Source organism: Oryctolagus cuniculus, chromosome 10, assembly GCF_964237555.1.
Source record: "Oryctolagus cuniculus chromosome 10, mOryCun1.1, whole genome shotgun sequence".
Lineage (NCBI taxonomy): Eukaryota > Metazoa > Chordata > Mammalia > Lagomorpha > Leporidae > Oryctolagus > Oryctolagus cuniculus.
This window is the reverse complement of record NC_091441.1, coordinates 103,748,291-103,765,231: the sequence shown is the minus strand read 5'-3', so window position 1 is coordinate 103,765,231 and position 16,941 is coordinate 103,748,291. Positions and strand designations below refer to the sequence as shown.

Sequence of the window (16,941 nt, the reverse complement as noted above, 5' to 3'; positions counted from 1 at the left end):
AAAGCCACGGCTCATGGGGCCTGCCTCCCATGTGAGTGTCTTGTTATGTCCCAGCTGCTCCACTTTTTTTTAAGGGATTTATTTATTTATTTATTCGAAGGCAGAGAGAGAAGGACAGAGAGAGGGAGACAGAGAAGGTCCCCGTGTTAGCACCACAAACTGTGCACAGCAGGAGCCCCAGCAAACATGACTGACCTGGGCCATCCCACAGGCTACCAGTGTGCAACCTGGTGGGGAGTCCTTTTCCTACAGAGGCTGCAGGGGGGCCCCTGCAGGACCTGGAGTCCGGATCTCAGGGGAGACCCCAGCACAGCTTTTGTCTGCCCTGAGGACTCCCCTGTGGTCTCGTCCACTGCTGGAGCTTCACAGCCATAACCTCACTCACTCTGGCCCCAGCCTGGGAGGCAGGATGACCACCACCATTTCCCAGCGTGGGGGGTGGGTCAGGTCCATACGGGATCAATGTGGGACACCCAGGGAGGCAGGAGTCCAAGCCTGGGGTGGAGCCCATAGGCCAGGAAAGGGAAGACAGTCAGGAGCAACCATTGGAATTCTCTGTGGGAGGGGCAGAGGACAAGGCGCAGGGAGTGTCAGGTGCTCCTGGCCTGGTTGCTCCTGGGTCTCCCTGAGGACAAAGAAGTGGAGAGAGCCCAAATTCAGTTCAAGGCTTCCCCCAGGGGAGGGACAGAGAGGCACAGAGCAGGGGCCAAGAAGGTCAGCTCAGCAGTGCCTGCTCCCTCCTGGGCCTGCACCCAGCACTGCCCAACAGCACCTCTCCAGGGACCCAGCAGGGGGCGCTCGCCCCATGCAGCCAGTTCACAGGGCAACCTGGGGCCTGGTGCCCTGCCTCCCTGAGCCCTGGGCCCTGCATTCAGCCTGCCCCTGCCCTTGGGCCTGGCATCAGGGCTGGACATGGCCTGAGACCTGGTGCAAGATGTGAGGACAGAACCCTGACCCAGGGCCCCACGTCCCTCGCCAGAGTCCCTTTACCACTGGAAGGCCCCACTCTGCCCCTGATGGCCAGTGAGCGTCTGCCACCCTCCTGACAGGGACAGCCCCAGGGCTCCAATCTCCCCCAACCACAGACACCGTGCAGTGGCCTCCCTTACACACGCCCACTCTGAAGTTCTAACTCGCTGGGTGCAAAGGACCAGGGGCAGAGGTGGCAGCAGTTCCCTCCCTGGTGGCCTGGTCAGTGCCCAGGGCTGTGACTGCTGTTGGCCCTGTTCTTCCCCTGCTCCACCCTCCTGGTGGGCGCTCACGCCGGGCAGATGTGGCTCTGCCTCTTGGGATGAGGTCATTGCCGAGGGCAGGCGAGTCCTAGCTTCTGCGGTCACCCTGTGGTAGGTCAGCTGCTGAGCGTCTGTCCCCGCAGGCTGCAACAGGATGGTGACCCTGATGGCAGGTGGTGGTGTTTCTGGAGGTGCCCCTGCTGAGGGTTCTGTCCTTGACTCAGACTTGTTCTGCCAACTATAGAGCTATGACTGGCATTGGCTGTTGAGGGCTCAGGGCACTGGGTCCATGTTCATTGTCCCCTGCCTGGGCTGAGCTCTGCCTTTGGAGTGAGCCCTGTTCTGATGGTCCCTGGGGCCCACAGCACTGCCACTGGTGGGCTCGTGGTGAGCTGCAGGACCTGCTTCACCCACAGCCGCTGCTCCTGCTGCTCCAGGGAGGGCGTGCTGCAGCGCCCTGTCTGTCTGCCTTGTCTTTTCATGGGCCAGGGTCTGGGGACTCTGAGCCATGCCCCCACGCCACAGCCACAGGTCTGCCTCAGGGCTGGAGGGCCAACCCCAACCCGCCAGAGCGGTGGAAGTGCTGCCAGCGCCTCCTCACTGATGGACAGGGCCGTGTAGCTGCAGGGGCCGGCATCGCTGTAGACTGCAGGATCCAATGCTGGCAGGGCCGGCTCGGGTCCTGGTGCTTCCTGAAGGCGGTGAACACGATGGTGGGGGCCTTCTGGGAAATGGGTGCCACATCCAACAAAGCAGAGAAACCCACGTGGAAGTGACAGCTCGTGGGCTCCCTAAAGCCCTTTATGGCACTGAGCCCCAGGGTGCTGGGCTCCCCACTCCTGGTCACAGACGCCTCGGGCCAGGAATTCCCTGTGCTGAGCAGTTTCCTGCACACATGAGTAGGTCTGACAGAGCCCAACGCCGCCCCTGTGGACATGAGGACCCCGGGGGGCAGGGGCCAGCGTCAGCCAGGGCTACACGCCCCCTTAGTGTGCAGCAGTTCAGTGGACGTCAGTGCAAGGGGCAGCTCCCGGGTCTCTGTCCACCCAGACACGTGGGCCCTCTTGGTTCTCACGGTCCACAGCAGGGATCCACAAAGGCTCTGAGGACGCCTGACTGAGGTCCTTGCCCCCCACCCACCTGGGAGCTTCCAGAACCAACAGAAACCCCAGCCCCGCCTCACTGGCTCATGTATGCCCAGCAAGGTCCCCAGAGGATTCAGAATCGGGTCCAGCCACAGTTCCCTGGGAGCCAAACACATGGCGCAAGAGAGCGGTGCAGCAGAAGGGGTCTGTCAGGGGGAGGGTCTCACCTGTGACAGTGTCAGGCAAGTCCCGGGGGCGGCCGTCTGCCCATAGGAAACTAGGAGAGCTGGGAGCGGGCACAGACCCAGACCGCAGGACACAGTACCAGGGACCGAGCAGCCGCCGGGTTTTTCTCGGTCTCGGGCAACAACCGGGAGTCCCAGGTCACGGGTGTGAGTTGCAGAGTGGAAAAGCCACAGCACCGGGGGCTCTGAGCCCTGAGGGGGAGCACTGAGACGCGCAGGCTCCATGAGAGCCCCGAGCTGCCCCTGCCCTGCGGCCCTGTTCTCTCCGAGTTCTGGGCGGGCTGGGTGGTGCTGCCCACAGCGAGGGTGGGTCCCTACAGTGCTGGACGCGCTCATCTGGGCTCCACAGAAACTCACAGACACCCCGGGTCGCTCAGTCTTTCCCATCCAGGGGCAGGAGAGGGGGGCTCAGCACCTGCAGGTGCTCTGAGGCTGCACCCAGGGCCTGGCTCCCCCTGCCTCCCCAGATCCAGTCATTAGTTGCCTGGAACAATCATCCCAGTACACCGGCCAGGGTCAACCAGAGTCATAGAACCAAGTTTCTGAAACAAGGCTTTGTATTCCGATTTCAGAATTCAATTAAATGTCACCCAGCCACCTCTTTCTACCTCTAGACGGAAGACAATGTCACGGGAAGCCTTGCCAGATGTTAAATAAAATTCATGGAAGGGAACGGACTGAATAAGGGACATGCACTGGGCCCAAGACCCAACTCAGATGGCTTCATCCAGGCACTGTGCTGCGGCTGAGGCACAAGGCCCTGTATCCAGTTCACTAATTAGGCTGTGAGCAATTAACTAGTTAAGAGTTGACCGACTGGCAGGTGTGGGGACTGAACTGGAGCCCTGGTGCTGATCTCCCCACCTCACTTCCTGCTGTCCAGCAATGCTGTCGCACCTGTCATGGAGTGGGGTCCTCAGCACCTGCTCCAGTTCTGGGAGCTGCCTGACTCCTGAACATTTCTCTGTGATAATGCTTTCCTCAGATGGACTCCACTCCATGGACTTGCCTAAGGAGCTTCCTTTAGTCCCGCGAAAGAGTTGTCTCTGAACCTGAGCCCTGAGCCAGGTCCTGGCATCTGCTCCCGGATGCTGACGCCCAGGGCTCTGACCCCGGGGCTCCCAGGTCAGGGGAGGAACAGCGGCCACCTGGACTGGATAGGAACAGAGGACAGAGAAGGGGAGAGAGAGCCCCAAATCAGGCTTGGGGCCTCCAACAGGGGAGGGACAGAGAGGCAGGGAGAAGGGACAAGGACAAAGGAAAGGCCAGTGGGGGTCACAGGAAGGAGCCAGCTCCCCCACAGCCCAGGACCACAGACGCTGACAGCTCCCAGAACCCCGCCAGACATCAAGGCCTCTAAGGACCAGCCCTACCCAGCAGCCAGGGGAGTCCGGTGCTGTTCCGGTGCTTCCTTGGAGGCAGGTGCTCCTGTCACTCACACCCCCTTGACAGAGCCAGAAACAGAGCCCCAGGGGGTGGGATACCGAGGCAGTGGCAGCAGTGGGCACAGGAGCCGGGACTCAGCCCAGGCCCCGGGCACGGCTCCAAGCTGCCTCCTCCAGGCTCCCAGCACTCCACTCCCCGTGTGTGGCCACAGGTGCCCGAACGCACACTGAGGCCTTCATGTTTCTCCAGCCACAATTTATTGACCTAATGGATTTCTCTTAAACCATAAATCAGTTAAGTCTAGGCACAGAGGCAGTAGTGCAGGGCAATCCATGGGCACCAACAGAGGCAACGAGGTTCTTCCCAGGCAGCAGCTGCTCCCTGGGGTCCTGTCCTTGGGGCAGCGAGGACGAGGGACATTAACACCTTTTCTGGAAGGGTGAGGATTCTAACAGGGCGATCGGAGTCCATCTTCAGGTGACGATTGTGGTAACCTGGGGGCATACAGAGAAGCCACGGGGTCCTGTCCTTGGGGCATGAGGACGAGGACAGTCAACACCTGTTCATGAAGGGCGAGATTTCTGAAGCTAGGCGTCTCGGAGTCCATCTTCCGGTGGACGATCATCGGGGCAGCCAGAGGTGCCACAGGGTCCTGTCCTTGGGGCAGCGAGGACAAGGGACATTCAGTACCTCTTCTGCAAGGGCGAGGATAACAAAGCTGGGCGTCTCGAGGTCCTTCTTCCTTTAATGATTGTGGTGACCTGGGGGCAGCCAGGGAACCCATGGGGTCCTGTCCTGGGGACAGCGAGGATGAGCGACATTCTACACCTCTTCTGGAAGGGCGAGGATTCTAAGCTGGGCGTCTCAGAGTCCATCTTCCTGTGGACAATCGTGGTGACCTGGGGGCAGCCAGAGAAGACACGGGGTCCTCTCCTGTTTGCAGCGAGGACGAAGGACATTCAACACCTGTTCCTAGAGGGCGAGGATTTGGAAGCTGGGGGTCTAGGAGTCCTTCTCGTGGTGGTAGATCGTTTGGTCCTAGGGGCAGCCAGAGAAGCCACAGGGTCCTGTCCTGGGGGCAGCGAGGACGAGGGACATTCAACACCTCTTCTGGAAGAGCGAGGATTCTGAGCTGGGCATCTCGGAGTCCATCTTCCGGTGGACGATGGTGGTGACCTGGAGGCAGGCAGAGAAGCTCGGGGTCCTGTCCTTGGGAGAGCGAGGAAGAAGGACACTCTACTCCTGGAGACCACTAGGGCAAGGATTCTGAGCTCGAAATCCTGGAGTGCGTCTTCCCGTGGGAGATGGGGAGACCTGGGTCACCAGAGACATAGCTCTGCCCCAGCATCTGCCGTGTAGACCCTTTGGTGGACCCAACCCTTTTGGATTTGAGAGGTCAGAGGGCTGGGGCAGGGACAAGCTGACAAGGGGAGAACACGGCCTTGTCATGCCATGGCCTGGTCCCTGGTTCCTGACCTTTTGAGACCCAAGAGCACTTTGGTGACAAAGCCCACAGACCAGCAGAGAGGTGGCAGGTGCCTCATTCAAGCCAGAGGAGATGCCCACCCTGGGGCTCGGCCCCCCGAGGACAGACACGGGGAAGCAGTGCTGGCAGCACAGAGCTGCAGTGATGCCAGCGCCCCAGCCAAGCACCAGCACAGCCCCGGCTGCTGGCCTGGTCTACAGCTCACGGCAGGGACCTCCAAGCCTGGCAGAAACAGAGGGGTCCCCTCTCTCACGTGCTTACCCCCGTCGGGCACCGTGAAGGACCTTGTATGCAAGACTCATGGGGCCATTGTGGCCCTCAGAGACACCCATCTCCCAGGGGGGCATGTTGAGGCTCCAAGGACTGAAGAGCCCGACTCGAAGGTCAGGGGCTCTCAGGAGGGTGGACCCGGACGTCTGAGTCTCAGAGGAGAAGATGCACTCACCTCCGTCCACACCCATGGGGAATGGGCCAGGGGCCTCCGGCACAGGAGCCATGGCCTGCAGGAAGGACAGAAACAGCCAGGACACGGTCTCCCTGCACCTGGCAGCCCCACCTCCACCTGCCCAGCGTCTGCGCTCCCTTGTCCAGGTGGGAGCTGCTGCATCTCCCATGGAGACCCCGGGGCAGTCTGTCTGTCCTAAGGATGGGAAGGCGGTGAGGATGCTCCTAGGCACTCGGCCACACTGCCTGGCCCAGGGCTGGGGCAGCAGGGCAAGGACGAGCAGTGCCGAGACCTCGGCTCCACGTCTCAGAAGAGGGACCCCTGGCTGCTGCAGCCTGGGGCCTGTCAGGAGCTGCCGCGGCCTCTCCCCTCCTTAGACCCTGGTACAGAGCTGCACACAGCCAGCGCCCAAGCGGGATGGCTCATGCTGCTGGAGCCTCCAGAACCAGCAGGGGTGAAGCCCACAGCCCCTCTGCACTCTCCCCTGACCAAGGAGGGCCGTGGGCATCAGTGTGAGTCCTCCCCTCCCGCTATGTACCTGCTCCATTCCCTGCACACAGATGCAAAGCCAGTGGACACCCTGGCTGTCTGGGGTGACCCCGCCCTCTGTGGGTGAGTACCTTACCACCAAGAGGTCCTTCCACAGGAAGTCTTCTTGCTGGTGCATATCAGGTTTCTGGGCTTCTTTGGATCCTAAACCTTGTAGAGCCACCCGGACTGGGCAGTAGTTACCTGTGCAGGGGAGAGAGGAGAACGCACTGCCACCACCCCTCCCCTGCAAACATGGGAGACCCCATCTGAGAGTCCCCCGCAGGCTGAATCTCACAGGAAAAACCCTTTCTCCCTCCCCTGCGCAGACAGCACCTGTCCCACCTGACAGCCTTCTCAGCTCAGTCCAGGAGCCGCCATGACACCTCCTGCCCCGCTCTGCTGAGGGATGCGGGAGCCACTGGGGACACTGAGGGCTTGGGGGACCGGTAGTCAGTCCCTGCCCCAGGAAGTCCCCATCCAGGATGCGATTCTGGCCTCGGGATTCTTCTCCCTCTCCCGGGGCTCCCAGGAAGGGAGACGAGTGGTGCACAAATGAAAATGCAACAACAGAAATCAAATGAACAGAAATCAAAACACAAAAATGAACAAACTCACTCTGCTCCCGTCACCAACACAAAACATGAACTGTATCCACTACACACCAACAACGGAGACTGTTCTATGGAATAAAATGTTAAATGAGAAAACTCAAAATGCATACGAATGGTGGCAGGAAACAAAATATAATAGAAAAAGTACAAAGCAATCAAAAATGGAAAAAGAAAAACAAATTTGACCAAACAGGAGCCGCAGGATCCGATTCTTCCTCCGGATTCCTCTCCCTCTCCAGGGCTCCCCCAGGAAGGGTCAGCAGGGCTGACGTCTGGGAGACCCCGAGCCAGCAGCTGACACAGATCAGCTCTCACGGCTCTGACTACTTGAGCACAAACGAGCATGAAACAAACAGAAATCATTGGAACAGAACTCAAAACACAAAATGGACAAAGTCAGCTCACATCACCAACAGAAAACAGGAACTAAATGAACTCAACTAGACTCACAGCTGAGACTAACCCTGTCGAACCAGCTAAAAGAGAAAACACAAATGAATGAATAACAAAGCATACAGAAAAAAATCCCAAGAACCTGAACTATATAACAAGTAATGCAGATGGTCTCACGGTCTTATTTTAAAAAAAAAAGGAATAAAAAAGAGAAAAAAAAACACATTGTGAAAAAATAGAAACCCAACAATGGGAGAAAATATAAAGAACAACCACCAACATGAGGAAAGCCAATGAAAAAGTGACAAGAAATCCAAATAAATGAAATATCCTAGGAAAATCAATAAGAAAGCGACAAGAGACTATAAATGTTGGAGGAAAAAAATAAACAAAATAAATAAGAAAACAAAATAATCAAAATAGAAAAAGAAAAAACAAATTTGACTAAAACAGCAGCAGGAGGAACATAAACCAAACAAGGGAAACACAGGCAGCTGTTCCCAGCCCCAGGTCCCCGGGACAGCGCTTCCTGGGCCAATGACAGAACCCAGGCCCAGCCAAGGCTTTGTGCAGGCAGCAGGCATGAGGTCACAATGGCGCCTTCTGATGTCAGAGCAGGAAACCACAGCAGGTGCTGCCCCACGCTGGTTTGCACAGGAACCTTTCCACTTGAGTGAGACAAAGACTGCACAATTCTTTCTTAGGTTGAAGAAAGTGATATTAGTGTTTTGAGAAATTAAACCCTGTAGGATATTTCGAAACCTTTTCATTTCTAGTCTTAGCATCTTCCATAATTTTGCCTTTTGCAGACTCAGTGTATCCACTCCTTTCTCTTCAACCCCTGAATGATCGCTCTCAAACCATGGTGCAGCGTCACTGGCATCGCGACACTACATCAAATGTTCTGTCACTCAAGTCAGCGGTGCTGTGACGGAGCTGTAAAGCCACGGCTCACGGGGCCTGCGTCCCGTACCAGTGTCTGTTCATGTCCCAGCTGCTCACTTCTCTGTTTGTTTAAAAGGATTTATATATTCGAAGGCAAATAGATGGAGAGGGCAGAGAGGGAGACAGAGGAGACAGAAATGTCAGCACCACTAACTCTGTACACAAAACCCACAGCAAACACAACTGACCTGGCCCATCCCACAGGCCACAGTGTGCAACCTGCTGGGGAAACCTCTCCTACAGAGCCTGCAGGTGTGGTGGACTGAGAAGGCCAGGCCAAGATGGCCGCTGGCAACAGGCTGTGATTGGATGGCTTCAGAAACTGCCTGGCAACAGGCTGTGATTGGTTAGGGCATAGACCGCCCCTTGACCGGATTGGCTGTCTTGGCTATATAAGCTGTTGTAGCAACTGAAATAAACGAGTCTGCAGGCTGCCTCTCTCAGGCCTGCTTTCACCTGACTCCCAGGGTCTGTGTGGTGACTCCACGCCCTCTTGCCCCCACCACACTCCTCCTCCCAGAAACGAATGCACTGCAACATGCGGGGGGGGGGGGGGGGCTCCTGCAAGATCTGGTGTCCCGGATATCCGGGGAGACCCCTGTTAGGAAACTGGCGCAGTTGGCCGCATGGCCCAGCTACCTGAGCCAGGCTCCACCCCCATCCTAATGGGATTGGCTGCTCCTGCTTCTCTGCCCGCCCTCAGGCAAAGTTTTAAAAGGGCCTGTTCCTGAACACGTGTTCTCTTGCCCCTTCTCTCTTGCCCCTTCTCTCCTGCTCTCTCTCGGTTGCTCTCTAGCCTCCTCCTCTGGTCTCTTGACTCTGCTCTCCGCTCTCCTCTCTCCTCTTCTCTGCTCTATCTTCTCTCCTTGCTAGCTCCTCTCCTCTCTGTTTCTCTCTCTTAGACTCTCTTTCTCTCTTTTTTCCTTCGCCACCCCTTCACTCCGGTCTGTAGGGTGTTCCCAATAAACCCTTTCCCTTACTCTGGTGTCCGGTGTGCTTTGCGACGGCTAACATTAAGATATAACAACCCCAGCACAGCCTCTGTCTGCCCTGAGGACTCGCCTATGGGCTCGTCCACTGCTGGGAGCTTCGCAGCCATAACCTCACTCACTCTGGCCCCAGCCCTGGGAGGCATGATGACCACCACCATATCCCAGCGTGGGGGAGTGGTCAGGTCCATACAGGATCAATATGGGACACCCAGGGAGGCAGGAGTCCTGGGCTGGGGTGGAGCCAAGAGGTCAGTAAAGGGAAGACAGCCACAGTAGGCACTGGGGCTTCCCTGTGTCAGGAGAACAAGAAGGAACTCTGGGAGGTGCAGGTGCTCCCGGCCTGGCTGCTCCTGGGTCTCCCTGAGGACAAAGAAGGGGAGAGAGAGCCCCAAATCAGGCTCGGGGCCTCCAACAGGGGAGGGACAGAGAGGCAAGGAGAAGGGGCAAGGACAAAGGAAAGGCCAGTGGGGGGGTCACAGGAAGGAGCCAGCTACCCCATAGCCCAGGACCCACAGACGCTGACAGCTCCGAGAACCCGCCCAGGATGCCCATGGCCCCTAAGGACCCAGCACCACTCAGGAGCTCAGGAGAGTTGGGAACTATTCTGGGTGCTACGGTGGGGTACCCTCCAAGGCAGGGGCTCCTATTGCTCATGCAAGCTTGACAGAGCCTAGAAACAGAGACCCAGGGGGTGGGACACCAAGGTAGTAGCAGGCACTGGAGCTGGGACCCACCCGGGCCCAGGCGCAGCTCCAAGCTTCTTGTCCAGGCTCCAGCACTCTGCTCCCCTTGTGTGGCCACAGGTACCCATTATGGTCACTGAGTCCTGACGATTTTTCGTGCACATTTCTCGACATGACATCTGTCATAAATTACAAACCAGGCACTTTGTGGGCAGCAGGGGCGGTAGTGCAGGGACATCCATGAGCACGCACACAGGGCTACAAGTTCTTCCTAGGCAGCAGCTGCTCCCCAGGGGACGGAGAAGCCACTGTTGTCCTGTGCCTGGGGCAGTGAGGACAAGGCACACTCACACGGGTCTCCACGGCAGCACCCAAACGCCGTCCAGGCAACAGACTCTGGAAGCTGACATCACCTGGTTCCTCTAGTGGGAGTCCCCGGAGCCCTCAGAACACTGGGACCCAGGGTGCTGGGCTCCCCACCTCCTGGTCATGGATGCCTCGGGCCCAGGCGTGCCCTGCGCTGAGCAGTTTCCTGCACACACGTGCGGGTGCTGGCAGAGGCCGAGGCCGCCCCTCTGGAGATGAGGACCCTGGGGTAGGGGGCAGGAGTCAGCCAGGGCGGTGCTGTGTCGGCCCCCACCCTGGAGGAGCTACAGCCTGCCAGGGTGGGACCACACACCCACGGCCACAGCACACAGGACACACAGAAGACCTGTCCACCCCCCTCTCTCCACTGCCCGTGGCCCTGGCCCCTCCTGCCAGCCCTGGGCACAGAAGGCACAAGCACCAGGGCCACCAGCTCAGCCCAGAGCTCACTCCTGGTCCTGCCCTCAGGGTGGCCCTGCACCTTGCAGACCCAGAAGGCACCTGTTCTCCTGAGACCTCCCCACATCCACGTGTGGGTGTCAGAGGGGACTGGAATTTGACGAGGCAGAACCTGACTGGGGCCTAATCAGTGGTCCTGCTGCCCCTGCCCCAAGAGGACACCCTCAGCCCACGCCTGCTCCTAGCAATGCCCATGCTCACAACTCATGAAATACCCACACGACCGCAAGATCCAGACGCAACCTGTCCTGGGACCCAGGTGACTCAATATCAAATATTCCTAATGCTTACCACCTGAATCTCCCCGGGGAGATGCCCCGACTGATCCTTCCAGCCCGCAGCTGGTTCTAATCCAGGGGCAATGGTGGGAGGAGTGGCCGGCTACCACACCCCATTAGTTGCAGCTGGTCAGTGGACCCCTGTGCAAGGGGCAGCTCCCGGGTCTCTGTCCACCCAGACACCTGGGCCCTCTTGGTTCTCACGGTCCACAGCAGGGATCCACAGAGGCTCTGAGGACACCTGACTGAGGTCCTCGCCCCAACCCACCTGGGAGCTTCCAGAACCAACCGAAACCCCAACCCCGTCTCTCCCCACCTCTCCACCCAGCAATGTTCCCTAGAGGATTCAGAATCCCTTCCAGCCATGGCTCCCTGGGAGCCAAACACATGGCACAAGAGGCGGTGCATGGGAAGGGGTCTGTCAGAGGGAGGGGCTTACCTGTATTGGGGGCTGCTAAGTCCCAGGGGCGGACATCTGCCCATAGAAACCAGGAGAGCTGGGAGCGGGCACAGACCAAGTCCTCAGGACTCTGGACCCAGCTCAACCGGGTTCTTCTGAGTCTCGGCCTGCAGCCGGGATTCCCAGATCACGGGTGTGAGTACCAGAGTGGAAAAGCCACAGCACCGGGGGCTCTGAGCCCTGAGGGGGAGCACTGAGACACTCAGGCTCCATGAGAGCCCCAAGCTCGCCCCTGCCCTGCGGCCCTGTTCTCTCCGAGTTCTGGGTGGGCTGGGTGGTGCTGCCCATGGTGAGGGCGGATCCCCACGGGAGCTAGACCCCTCATCTGGGCTCCACAGAAACTCACAGACACCCCGGGTGCTCAGTCTTTCCCATCCAGGGGCAGGAGAGGGGGGGCTCAGCACCTGCAGGGGCTCTGAGGCTCCACCCTGGACCCGGCTCCCCCTGCCTCCCAGGATACAGTCATTGGTGGTGCCTAGACAACCATTCCAGGACAGTGGCCAGGGTCAACAAGGAGTCACAGAACCTAGATCCTAAAAGACGGCTTTTTGTTTGGACATTGATAATTCAATTAAACATCACCCAGCCACCTCTTTCTACCTCCAGGAGGAAGAACAAGGCCCCATGGGAAGCCTTCTCAGGTGCTAAAAAATTTCACAGGAAAGGAGTCCTCAGAACCTGATTCTGATGCGTGAATCACTTCTGTATCATGATGCTCTTCTCAGATACACTCCACTCCATGTACTGGCCTAAGGACGTTCCTCTGTCACAGGTGGAGCTGTCTCCTCACACTGAGCCCCTGGGCCCAGGGCTGGCAGCTGCTCCCGATGCTGACGCCCCGGCTCTGCCCCAGCTGCTCCCTGGGTGGGGCAGGAATCAGCAGCCACCTGGGCCTGGGAGGAACCGCTCACTGGGGAGGGGCCTGGCTCTTCATCTGGGCCTCAGTTTCCCTGTTTGTGAAGGAGGGGACAATGCCCACAGCCCAGGTCTGCAGGGGTGGGGCTGAGGCTGTGAATGCAAGCTGAGCCTGAGGCAGAGGCCCAGCTCCACAGGGAGCCAGGGAGCCAGTGGGGGAGGGGTGGGCACCCAGCACCAAGGCAGCCTAGGTCCAGGCTCACCTGTGCCCCTCACGCCTGTGGCCTCTGGGGCTCTGAGTACCCAGCAGCGCGGCTCTGTCAGTGGGAATCACCTGGCCGAGTCTCAGACACTGCACGTGGAAAGGTTCTTGGCCCAACCAACCCCAGCCTCTCCCAGCCAGGGGTTCTGGGGGCACCTGCAGAGGGCGGGGGCGTGTCTGAGCACATGCAGCCACTGTGGCCACAGACCCCAGGGCCTGGTGCTGCCACACCTTCCCCTGTGCCCAGAGAAGCCCTGACCGCGCCTTATGATTGAAGATCTCAACCTCAGCACTACAACTTTGCACACAACACAAACCACAGCAAACTCAAGGGAGCAGGTCCGGCCCATGGGCTGGCAGTTTGCAACCTGGTGTGTGCAAACTTCTCCTAAGACAGCAGGGGGACTCCTGCCTACTCCTGGTGTCCCGGATGTCTGGGGAGATCCCAGCACAGCCTCTGTCCTAAGACTCATCAGATGTCTCGTCCACTGCTGGGAGCTTCGCAGCCATACCCTCACTCACTCTGGCCCCAGCCTGGGCAGCAGGGTGACCACCACCATCTCAGGGAGGGGGCCGTGGGTAAGGTCAATGTGGGATGTGTGACACCCAGGAGAGGCTGGACTGCTGACCTGGGGTGGAGCTGAGAGGTCAGCAAAGGGAAGACGGGCACAGTAGGCACTGGGGCTTCCCTGTGTCAAGAGAACAAGAGGGAACTCTGGGAGGTGCAGGTGCTCCCGGCCTGGCTGCTCCTGGGTCTCCCTGAGGACAAAGAAGGGGAGAGAGAGCCCCAAATCAGGCTCGGGGCCTCCAACAGGGGAGGGACAGAGAGGCAGGGAAAAGCGGCAAGGACAAAGAAAAGGCTAGTGGGGTTCACAGGAAGGAGCCAGCTGCCCCACAGCCCAGGACCCACAGACGGCTGACAGCTCCCAGAACCCCGCCCAGGCTGGCGATGGCACCTAAGGACCCAGCACTACCCAGCAGCCAGGGGAGGTGGGAACTATTCTGAGTGCTTCCTGCGGCAGCCACCCTACAACCAGGGCACCTATTGCTCACACCCCCTTGACAGAGATGGAATCAGAGGCCAAGGGGCAGGGAAACCAAGGTGGGCAGCAGCGGGCAGTGGAGCCAGGACTCAGCCCAGGCCCTGGACCCGGTGTGGCTCCAAGCTGCCTCCTCCAGGCTCCCAGCGCTCTGATCTCTGTGTGAGGCCACAGGTGCCCGAACCAACACTAAGTCCTTCATGTTTTTCCATTCACAATTTATTGACCTAATGGATTTCTGTTAACTCATAAATCTGTTAACTCTAGGCACAGAGGCAGTAGTGCAGGGCAATCCATGGGCACCAACAGAGGCAACGAAGTTCTTCCCAGGCAGCAGCTGCTCCCCGGGGACGGAGGAGCCAAGGGATCCAGTCCTTGGGGCAGCGAGGATGAGGGACCTTCGACTCCTCTTCTGGAAGGGCGAGGATTCTGAAGCTGGGCGTCTCGGAGTCCATCTTCCCGTGGAAGATCATGGTGACCTGGGGGCACCAGAGACACCACTCAGCTGCAGCATCTGCCGTGTAGACCCGTTGGTAGCCCCAGGACCCTCCTGGAGTTGAGAGGTCAGAGGGCTTGGCCAGGGACAAGCTTACATGCAGGGAACGTGGGCCTTGGCATGCAATGGCCTGCTCCCTGGTTCCTGTCCCTGAGGGGGAGTCCCTTACCACCAAGAGGTCCTTCCACAGGAAGTCTTCTTGCTGGTGCAGCTCAGGTTTTGGGGGCTTCTTTGGATCCTAAACCTTGTAGAGCCACCCGGACTGGGCAGTAGTTACCTGTGCAGGAGAGAGAGGAGAACGCATTGCCACCACCCCTCCCCTGCAGACATGGGAGACCCCAACAGAGTCCCCTGCAGGCAGAACCTCGCAGTAACAACCCTTTCTCCCACCCCCGTGCAGACAGCACCTGTCCCACCTGACAGCCTTCTCAGCTCATCCAGGAGCCGCCATGACACCTCCTGCCCCGCTCTGCTGAGGGACGCGGGAGCCACTGGGGACACAGAGGGCTTGGGGAACCACAGTCAGTCCCACCCCAGGAAGTCCCCATCAAGGATGGGATCCTGGCCTCGGGATTCTTCTCCCTCTCCCGGGGCTCCCAGGAAGGGAGACGAGTGGTGCACAAATGAAAATGCAACAACAGAAATCAAATGAACAGAAATCAAAACACAAAAATGAACAAACTCACTCTGCTCCCATCACCAACAGAAAACATGAACTGTATCCACTACACCACACCAACAACGGGGACTGTTCTATGGAAGAAAATGTTAAAATGAAAAAACTCAAAATGCATACGAATGGTGGCAGGAAACAAAATAAAATAGAAAAAGTACAAAGTAATCAAAATGGAAAAAGAAAAACAAATTTGACCCAACAGGAGCAGCAGGATCCGATTCTTCCTCCGGATTCCTCTCCCTCTCCAGGGCTCCCCCAGGAAGGGTCAGCAGGGCTGACGTCTGGGAGACCCCGAGCCAGCAGCTGACACAGATCAGCTCTCATGGCTCTGACTACTTGAGCACAAACGAACATGAAACCAACAGAAATCAAATGAACAGAAATCAAAACACAAAATGGACAAACTCAGCTCACATCACCAACAGAAAACAGGAACTAAATGAACTCAACTGGACTAACAACTGAGACTAACCCTGTCGAACCAGCTAAAAGAGAAAACACAAATAAATGAGTAATAAAGCATAAAGAAAAAAATCCCAAGAACCTGAACTATATAACAAGTAATGCAGATGGCCTCACGGTCTTATTAAAAAAAAATAGGAATAAAAAAGAGAAAAAATACACAGAGTGAAAAAGTAGAAACCCAACAATGGGAGAAAATGCAAAGAAAAACCACAAACAAGAGGAAACCAATGAAAAAGTGACAAGAAATCCCAATGGAAATGAAATATCCAAGGAAAATCAATAAGAAAGGGAAAAAAGAATATGAATGCTGGAGGAAAAAAATAAACAAAATAAATAAGAAAACAAAATAATCAAAATGGAAAAAGAAAAAACAAATTTGATTAAAATAACAGCATCTTGAGGAACATAAACCAAACAAGGGAAACACAGGCAGCTGTTCCCAGCCCCAGGTCCCCGGGACAGCGCTTCTGGGCAAATGACAGAACCCAGGCCCAGCCAAGGCTTTGTGCAGGCAGCGGGCATGACATCACAATGGTGCCCTCTGATGTCAGAGCAGGAAACCGCAGCAGGTTGCCCTCTACTGGTATCACAGGAACCTTTCCACTTGAGTAAGACAAAGACTGCACAATTCTTTCTTAGGTTGAAGAGAGTGATATTAGTGTTTTGAGAAATTAAACCCTGGAGGATATTTCAAAACCTTTTCATTTCTATTCTTAGCATTTTTCATAATTTTGCCTTTTGCAGACTCAGTGTATCCACTCCTTTCTCTTCACCCCCTGAATGATCGCCTCAAACCATGGTGCAGCGTCACTGGCATCGCGACGCCACATCAAATGTTCTGTCACTCAAGTCAGCGGTGCTGTGACGGAGCTATAAAGCCACGGCTCACGGGGCCTGCGTCCCGTGCTTCTCTCAGGCCTGCTCTCACCCGACTCCCGGGGTCTGTGTGGTGACTCCATGCCCTCTTGCCCCCACCACACTCCTCCTCCCAGAAACGAATCCACTGCAACATGCAGGGGGTGGGGGGCTCCTGCAAGATCTGGTGTCCCGGATATCGGGGGGAGACCCCTGTTAGGAAACTGGTGCAGTTGGCCGCATGGCCCAGCTACCTGAGCCAGGCTCCACCCCCATCCTAATGGGATTGGCTGCTCCTGCTTCCCTGCCCGCCCTCAGGCAAAGTTTTAAAAGGGCCTGTTCCTGAACACGTGCGCTCTTGCCCCCTCTCTCTTGCCCCTTCTCTCCTGCTCTCTCTCAGTTGCTCTCTCTAGCCTCCTCCTCTGGTCTCCTGGCTCTGCTCTCCTCTCTCCTCTTCTCTGCTCTATCTTCTCTCCTTGCTAGCTCCTCTCCTCTCTGTTTCTCTCTCTTAGACTCTCTTTCTCTCTTTTTTCCTTCGCCACCCCTTCACTCCGGTCTGTAGGGTGTTCCCAATAAACCCTTTCCCTTACTCCGGTGTCCAGTGTGCTTTGCGATGGCTAACATTAAGATATAACAACCCCAGCACAGCCTCTGTCTGCTCTGAGGACTCGCCTATGCCTCGTCCACTGCTGGGA

The 16,941-nt window shown here is 57.3% G+C and overlaps 1 long non-coding RNA gene and 1 other non-coding gene across 2 annotated transcripts; both read right to left on the bottom strand.

Annotated features, from left to right (window-relative positions):
* Positions 1–4,186: 4,186 nt before the first annotated feature.
* Positions 4,187–10,375, bottom strand: LOC138843977 (uncharacterized). The gene is made up of 4 exons (XR_011379241.1): positions 10,086–10,375; positions 6,753–9,711; positions 5,880–6,611; positions 4,187–5,124 (listed from the first exon to the last, which is right to left on the bottom strand). It is a non-coding gene; the product is annotated as an uncharacterized lncRNA (long non-coding RNA).
* A 3,580-nt stretch (positions 10,376–13,955) lies between these two features.
* On the bottom strand, positions 13,956–15,875 carry LOC103347375 (uncharacterized). Its single transcript, XR_007921627.2, has 3 exons — positions 14,667–15,875; positions 14,420–14,527; positions 13,956–14,233 (listed from the first exon to the last, which is right to left on the bottom strand). It is a non-coding gene; the product is annotated as an uncharacterized protein (transcript).
* Positions 15,876–16,941: the final 1,066 nt, after the last annotated feature.